General features: G+C 42.8%; 1 long non-coding RNA gene across 1 annotated transcript; it reads left to right on the top strand.

The window, feature by feature from the left end:
• Window positions 1-6,632: 6,632 nt before the first annotated feature.
• Window positions 6,633-8,403, top strand: LOC124291994. The gene is made up of 3 exons (XR_006902336.1): window positions 6,633-6,718; window positions 7,545-7,592; window positions 8,277-8,403. It is a non-coding gene; the product is annotated as an uncharacterized LOC124291994 (long non-coding RNA).
• The last annotated feature ends 1,014 nt before the right edge of the window (window positions 8,404-9,417 follow it).

The following is a 9,417-nucleotide window of genomic DNA, read 5'->3' as shown; positions in this document are numbered from 1 at the left end:
CTGGCGAGAGAGAATGTTTAGAAAAGCTGCCAGTAACACTGTATATGAATGATACTCCATGTACTAGACATATACGGCTCGAGCATTAACTCGATGTAGGGGTACATACACTCGCTGCCAGTAAGACAGTATATGAATAATACTCCATGTACTAGACTTACACGGCTTGAGCGTCAACTCGAGGCAAGGGTACATACACTCATGGCCAGTAGGACTGCCTGTGAATGATACTCCATGTACTAGACAGACATACACGGTTCGAGCGTAACTCGATGTAAGGGTACATACTCTCGCTGCCAGTAAACCTGTCTATGAATGATACTCCATGTACTAGACATACACGGCTCGAGCATTAACTCGATGTAGGAGTACATACACTCGCTGCCAGTAAGACTGTCTATGAATGATACTCTATGTACTAGACATACACGGCTTGAGCGTCAATTCGAGGCAAGGGTACATACACTCGCTGCTAGTAAGACTGTCTGTGAATGATACTCCATGTACTAGACATACACGGCTTGAGTGTTAACAGGATGTAGGGGTACATACACTCGCTGCTAGTAAGACTGTCTGTGAATGATACTCCATGTACTAGACATACACGGCTTGAGTGTTAACACGATGTAGGGGTACATACACTTTCGCTGCCAGTAAGACTGTCTATGAATGATACTCTATGTACTAGACATACACGGCTGAGCCGCCAATTCGAGGCAAGGTACATACACATACCGCTGCTAGTAAGACTGTCTGTGAATGATACTCCATGTACTAGACATACACGGCTTGAGTGTTAACAGGATGTAGGGGTACATACACTCGCTGCCAGTAAGACTGTCTGTGAATGATACTCCATGTACTAGACATACACGGCTTGAGTGTTAACACGATGTAGGGGTACATACACTCGCTGCTAGTAAGACTGTCTGTGAATGATACTCCATGTACTAGACATACACGGCTTGAGTGTTAACACGATGTAGGGGTACATACACTCGCTGCTAGTAAGACTGTCTGTGAATGATACTCCATGTACTAGACATACACGGCTCGAGCGTTAACACGATGTAGGGGTACATACACTCGCTGCTAGTAAGACTGTCTGTGAATGATACTCCATGTACTAGACATACACGGGTTGAGTGTTAACACGATGTAGGGGTACATACACTCGCTGCCAGGAGACTGTCTATGAATGATACTCCATGTACTAGACATACACGGCTTGAGTGTTAACACGATGTAGGGGTACATACACTCGCTGCTAGTAAGACTGTCTGTGAATGATACTCCATGTACTAGACATACACGGCTCGAAATTAACACGATGTAGGGGTACATATACTGCGCTGCTAGTAAGACTGTCTATGAATGATACTCCATGTACTAGACATACACGGCTTGAGTGTTAACACGATGTAGGGGTACATACACTTTCGCCATTAGTAAGACTGTCTGTGAATGATACTCCATGTACTAGACATACACGGCTCGAGCGTTAACACGATGTAGGGGTACATATACTCGCTGCTAGTAAGACTGTCTATGAATGATACTCCATGTACTAGACATACGGGCTTGAGTGTTAACACGATGTAGGGGTACATACACACTCGCTGCTAGTAAGACTGTCTGTGAATGATACTCCATGTACTAGACATACACGGCTCGAAATAGCTAACACGATGTAGGGGTACATACACTCGCTGCTAGTAAGACTGTCTGTGAATGATACTCCATGTACTAGACATACACGGGTTGAGTGTTAACACGATGTAGGGGTACATACACTCGCTGCCAGGAGACTGTCTATGAATGATACTCCATGTACTAGACATACACGGCTTGAGTGTTAACACGATGTAGGGGTACATACACTCGCTGCTAGTAAGACTGTCTGTGAATGATACTCCATGTACTAGACATACACGGCTTGAGTGTTAACACGATGTAGGGGTACATACACTTTCGCTGCCAGGAGACTGTCTATGAATGATACTCCATGTACTAGACATACACGCTTGAGTGTTAACAGGATGTAGGGGTACATACACTCGCTGCCAGGAGACTGTCTATGAATGATACTCCATGTACTAGACATACACGGCTTGAGTGTTAACAGGATGTAGGGGTACATACACTCGCTGCTAGTAAGACTGTCTATGAATGATACTCCATGTACTAGACATACACGGCTTGAGTGTTAACACGATGTAGGGGTACATACACTCGCTGCTAGTAAGACTGTCTATGAATGATACTCCATGTACTAGACATACACGGCTCGAGTGTTAACACGATGTAGGGGTACATACACTCGCTGCTAGTAAGACTGTCTATGAATGATACTCCATGTACTAGACATACACGGCTTGAGTGTTAACACGATGTAGGGGTACATACACTCGCTGCTAGTAAGACTGTCTGAATGATACTCCATGTACTAGACATACACGGCTTGAGTGTTAACACGATGTAGGGGTACATACACTCGCTGCCAGGAGACTGTCTATGAATGATACTCCATGTACTAGACATACACGGCTTGAGTGTTAACACGATGTAGGGGTACATACACTCGCTGCTAGTAAGACTGTCTGTGAATGATACTCCATGTACTAGACATACACGGCTTGAGTGTTAACACGATGTAGGGGTACATACACTCGCTGCCAGTAAGACTGTCTATGAATGATACTCTATGTACTAGACATACACGGCTTGAGCGTCAATTCGAGGCAAGGGTACATACACTCGCTGCTAGTAAGACTGTCTGTGAATGATACTCCATGTACTAGACATACACGGCTTGAGTGTTAACAGGATGTAGGGGTACATACACTCGCTGCCAGTAAGACTGTCTGTGAATGATACTCCATGTACTAGACATACACGGCTTGAGTGTTAACACGATGTAGGGGTACATACACTCGCTGCTAGTAAGACTGTCTGTGAATGATACTCCATGTACTAGACATACACGGCTTGAGTGTTAACACGATGTAGGGGTACATACACTCGCTGCTAGTAAGACTGTCTGTGAATGATACTCCATGTACTAGACATACACGGCTCGAGCGTTAACACGATGTAGGGGTACATACACTCGCTGCTAGTAAGACTGTCTGTGAATGATACTCCATGTACTAGACATACACGGGTTGAGTGTTAACACGATGTAGGGGTACATACACTCGCTGCCAGGAGACTGTCTATGAATGATACTCCATGTACTAGACATACACGGCTTGAGTGTTAACACGATGTAGGGGTACATACACTCGCTGCTAGTAAGACTGTCTGTGAATGATACTCCATGTACTAGACATACACGGCTCGAGCGTTAACACGATGTAGGGGTACATATACTCGCTGCTAGTAAGACTGTCTATGAATGATACTCCATGTACTAGACATACACGGCTTGAGTGTTAACACGATGTAGGGGTACATACACTCGCTGCTAGTAAGACTGTCTGTGAATGATACTCCATGTACTAGACATACACGGCTCGAAATGTTAACACGATGTAGGGGTACATATACCGCGCTGCTAGTAAGACTGTCTATGAATGATACTCCATGTACTAGACATACACGGCTTGAGTGTTAACACGATGTAGGGGTACATACACTCGCTGCTAGTAAGACTGTCTGTGAATGATACTCCATGTACTAGACATACACGGCTCGGCGTTAACATCGATGTAGGGGTACATACACTGCGCTGCTAGTAAGACTGTCTGTGAATGATACTCCATGTACTAGACATACACGCGGGTTGAGTGTTAACACGATGTAGGGGTACATACACTTTCGCTGCCAGGAGACTGTCTATGAATGATACTCCATGTACTAGACATACACGGCTTGAGTGTTAACACGATGTAGGGGTACATACACTCGCTGCTAGTAAGACTGTCTGTGAATGATACTCCATGTACTAGACATACACGGCTTGAGTGTTAACACGATGTAGGGGTACATACACTCGCTGCCAGGAGACTGTCTATGAATGATACTCCATGTACTAGACATACACGGCTTGAGTGTTAACAGGATGTAGGGGTACATACACTCGCTGCCAGGAGACTGTCTATGAATGATACTCCATGTACTAGACATACACGGCTTGAGTGTTAACAGGATGTAGGGGTACATACACTCGCTGCTAGTAAGACTGTCTATGAATGATACTCCATGTACTAGACATACACGGCTTGAGTGTTAACACGATGTAGGGTACATACACTCGCCAAGCTGCTAGTAAGACTGTCTATGAATGATACTCCATGTACTAGACATACACGGCTCGAGTGTTAACACGATGTAGGGGTACATACACTCGCTGCTAGTAAGACTGTCTATGAATGATACTCCATGTACTAGACATACACGGCTTGAGTGTTAACACGATGTAGGGGTACATACACTCGCTGCTAGTAAGACTGTCTGAATGATACTCCATGTACTAGACATACACGGCTTGAGTGTTAACACGATGTAGGGGTACATACACTTTCGCTGCCAGGAGACTGTCTATGAATGATACTCCATGTACTAGACATACACGCTTCTGAGTGTTAACACGATGTAGGGGTACATACACTCGCTGCTAGTAAGACTGTCTATGAATGATACTCCATGTACTAGACATACACGGCTTGAGTGTTAACACGATGTAGGGGTACATACACTCGCTGCTAGTAAGACTGTCTGTGAATGATACTCCATGTACTAGACATACACGGCTTGAGTGTTAACACGATGTAGGGGTACATACACTCGCTGCCAGGAGACTGTCTATGAATGATACTCCATGTACTAGACATACACGGCTTGAGTGTTAACAGGATGTAGGGGTACATACACTCGCTGCCAGGAGACTGTCTATGAATGATACTCCATGTACTAGACATACACGGCTTGAGTGTTAACAGGATGTAGGGGTACATACACTCGCTGCCAGGAGACTGTCTGTGAATGATACTCCATGTACTAGACATACACGGCTTGAGTGTTAACACGCGATGTAGGGGTACATACACTGCTGCCAGGAGACTGTCTATGAATGATACTCCATGTACTAGACATACACGGCTTGAGTGTTAACAGGATGTAGGGGTACATACACTCGCTGCCAGGAGACTGTCTATGAATGATACTCCATGTACTAGACATACACGGCTTGAGTGTTAACAGGATGTAGGGGTACATACACTCGCTGCCAGGAGACTGTCTATGAATGATACTCCATGTACTAGACATACACGGCTTGAGTGTTAACAGGATGTAGGGTACATACACTCGCTGCCAGGAGACTGTCTATGAATGATACTCCATGTACTAGACATACACGGCTTGAGTGTTAACACGATGTAGGGGTACATACACTCGCTGCCAGGAGACTGTCTGTGAATGATACTCCATGTACTAGACATACACGGCTTGAGTGTTAACAGGATGTAGGGGTACATACACTCGCTGCCAGGAGACTGTCTATGAATGATACTCCATGTACTAGACATACACGGCTTGAGTGTTAACAGGATGTAGGGGTACATACACTCGCTGCCAGGAGACTGTCTATGAATGATACTCCATGTACTAGACATACACGGCTTGAGTGTTAACAGGATGTAGGGGTACATACACTCGCTGCCAGGAGACTGTCTGTGAATGATACTCCATGTACTAGACATACACGGCTTGAGTGTTAACACGATGTAGGGGTACATACACTCGCTGCCAGGAGACTGTCTATGAATGATACTCCATGTACTAGACATACACGGCTTGAGTGTTAACAGGATGTAGGGGTACATACACTTCGCTGCCAGGAGACTGTCTATGAATGATACTCCATGTACTAGACATACACGGCTTGAGTGTTAACAGGATGTAGGGTACATACACTCGCTGCCAGGAGACTGTCTATGAATGATACTCCATGTACTAGACATACACGGCTTGAGTGTTAACAGGATGTAGGGGTACATACACTCGCTGCCAGGAGACTGTCTATGAATGATACTCCATGTACAAGACGCATACACGGCTTGAGTGTTAACAGGATGTAGGGGTACATACACTCGCTGCCAGGAGACTGTCTATGAATGATACTCCATGTACTAGACATACACGGCTTGAGTGTTAACAGGATGTAGGGGTACATACACTCGCTGCCAGGAGACTGTCTATGAATGATACTCCATGTACTAGACATACACGGCTTGAGTGTTAACAGGATGTAGGGGTACATACACTCGCTGCCAGGAGACTGTCTATGAATGATACTCCATGTACAAGACGCATTAACGGCTTGAGAGTGTTAACAGGATGTAGGGGTACATACACTCGCTGCCAGGAGACTGTCTATGAATGATACTCCATGTACTAGACGTACACGGCTTGAGTGTTAACAGGATGTAGGGGTACATACACTCGCTGCCAGGAGACTGTCTATGAATGATACTCCATGTACTAGACATACTGACATGAACAATTCTCAGTAATTATGAACCGAACTATATGTTACATGTGTATACATTCTTTTTTTGTATGAATTACAAAACTCAATCAGAATGAAGATTTCTTAAAATAGCATATGTTTTCTGGTTTAGATATTCGGCAATGGATACCATGGATTATGCTGACACCAATCAGGTTTGAGAGAACTGCCAGGCCTATAGGAAGAGAATGCGACATTTGTCAAGTAGGTACACCAAGAAATTCAACTTTCCCACAGAATTTCAAACATAATACAATGGTAATACTTTTGAAAGGTTCTAGTATTTGATGTACTGATAGTGGCACACAGAACAACATTTCTCACATTTTCATTTACTTTTACTTTTGAAGCCCCCCTGTGAACTGTAACAGTCTTCGACTCTGTTTCCTACATTGTAGATATTTCCACTGAAGCTAAGCACTTCAGTTACATGTCAAAAAATTAAAAAAAGGAACAACCATATGCATACTGGAAAAAAAACCCATGTTCAGTCATAACTGTATGTATTGTGAAATAGGATATCCTGGGAAAATATGGTATACATGATAAAATTTTAATACCACCAACAACATTCTGCGGTGACCGTCATTCTTCACAAATATAATATTGCACTGCATAATTGGCACTAAATTTCACTTGAACATAATTTTCCATCTCCTGGTGTTATTATTTTCAACACTAGATGTGAAACGAAAACACAGAACAGAAAGGCGTTCAAGGCACGTTTTATCAAATTATCCAAATAACATATTACATAATTATTTTGATGTATTCGGGACCTTTATTTTCCTAGTCCAGTATCCGCATCAACATCAATCATTTGTGCCATCGAAGTTCGAAGTCTAATGTGAGATTAGCCTTTTCGAGCAATGATAAACTGCTTATAATCATAAAGCTTTTAAAGTTTTCGGTAATTTCCCAGGGTTTTGTATGCTATGAAATATGACTTTGCAATTATTTGCATTAACAACCTAACAAAATGTTTTGTGATTGACAGTCTTATATCCTTGCTTGGATTGTTGTGTTGCAGGGTGGATACTATTGTTGCTGCCTCTGTTTACATCATGTACACATAACGGTATGTTGTAACGTATACTAGTCAGAATTTTTGCATGGGTTGTCATTAAAAAGGATCATAGGTTTGTGCTGTTGAAACACATTATATATCGTTGAAATGTATTACATATTTCAGCATAAGGGTAATGATGGAACCAAAGATACAGCAGAAAATTGCCTTTATGTTGCAAAATGCTGCCTGATTGTACAAGATTAGTTACACGAGTGTATCTTCAGTCCATTGTGTTAAATTGTATACATCCTGGGCCCTTATTCTCGAAACGTTCGTAGCCCTAAGAATTCTTAACTTTGATCGTAGCCAATGTGTTAAGAATGGGCTTAAGAAGTTCGTAGGGCTACGAACGTTTCGAGAATAGCTAGCCTGCTTCGTATATCAGTAGTGCTGTTGTATTTGTTTATTTTAATTATCCTATGGCAAATTAATGACATGCCACAGCTCATCTTTAATAACCCTTTTTATATCACGCACAGCAGGTTATTTATTGAATATGGGAAAATGTAGTTATTCCCATTAGACCAAGTGCATTGCTCTGACATTTGTAAACAATAACTCTCTTCACTCACACTAATTCAGATTCATGTCAGTCGCCCGCCACTCACAGCATATTCAAAAACACAAACTGATCTAAGTTAAGGTAACCCGAACGAAACGGACATAATATATCCATGCGACTTGTATTTGCAGAGGTACTGGTGGAAACATGCAAAGGTGAAACTGCTTCTTTTCAGTGGGATTACAAAGTCCCTCCCTTCTATGCAGTTGAGTGGTATTTTGGAAAGACACTAATAGCAAAGGCATTTGAAGATCCTCTTTCACAGGTAATGAAATATCCCATTTGCAGACATGGTACCCTGGGTTGCAAGATACTCATCATGTACCGTTTCATTCAGCTGATTTGTGCATGTTTGTTTCACCTCATTCATAATGGACACACTATTTCAATAAATTGGGGCTATGACACGCTGAGAAAAAATCGATAGTATATTCAAGTCCATAGTTCGCCGCAGTAAACCGAGAAACAATCTACTACACAATTTGCTGTGCAGAGTTGCGTCCCTTGGTCGTGTTCGAATCCCAGTTGGCGAGATTAAATTTCGTTGTTTGTCAGGACTACACTCGTGGAATCACCACGTGATTGCAAACGTGAGGAACCAACATGGCCCCCGGCTTTCCTCTGACATGTACATGATGCATGTGTGACTGGGGTAATCTTCAATCATGCGCGTCAGGCTGTTGACTTTGAAATTAAATACAATATGCCACATCTGCATGAAACTGGATTTACAAATGTATCTTGGAGAACTTGTGTGCAGGCGATAATGTATCTAAGGGTCTGGGGTCAAAGCCCGGATGGGACTTAACCCCAGAATTTACTTGTGGTACAGACAATGGCGGTTCACTTTGTCCGACCGGGAATGAATAAGGCATGAACGCAGACGACATTATTTGGTGTCATTCACATGTATCATAGGGGTACGATACCAAGTCGGTTAATCCAGTACCGAATCTCTTGGATTTAAAAGGAAAGCTTGGCGCACCATCTGTATATCACAGGGAGTAATGCTAGGCTGACCCATTGAGTTATCAATAGTGTGAAGCAGTTGAAGCAGGTAGATAGAGTATCTATTTGTAATTCCCGGGAGTGTGGCAAACACATTACATACTCAGAGGCACTAAGTTATAACTTTACGTCTGGAATGTTTTATTCTAATGGTGGCATAGAAGCAGCTGACCTCACAATGGTTGTGGTTGATAATTCTGGCACCCAGTTTCAAACTTGATTACATAATAACTTATCAAACTAAGGGCAGCAACAAAAAACATT

This window comes from Haliotis rubra, unplaced genomic scaffold (assembly GCF_003918875.1).
Source record: "Haliotis rubra isolate DU_JTF1 unplaced genomic scaffold, ASM391887v1 Scf504, whole genome shotgun sequence".
Classification (NCBI taxonomy): Eukaryota; Metazoa; Mollusca; class Gastropoda; order Lepetellida; family Haliotidae; genus Haliotis; species Haliotis rubra.
Note: the sequence above shows the minus strand (reverse complement) of the source record. Positions and strands in the feature narration are given on the sequence as shown.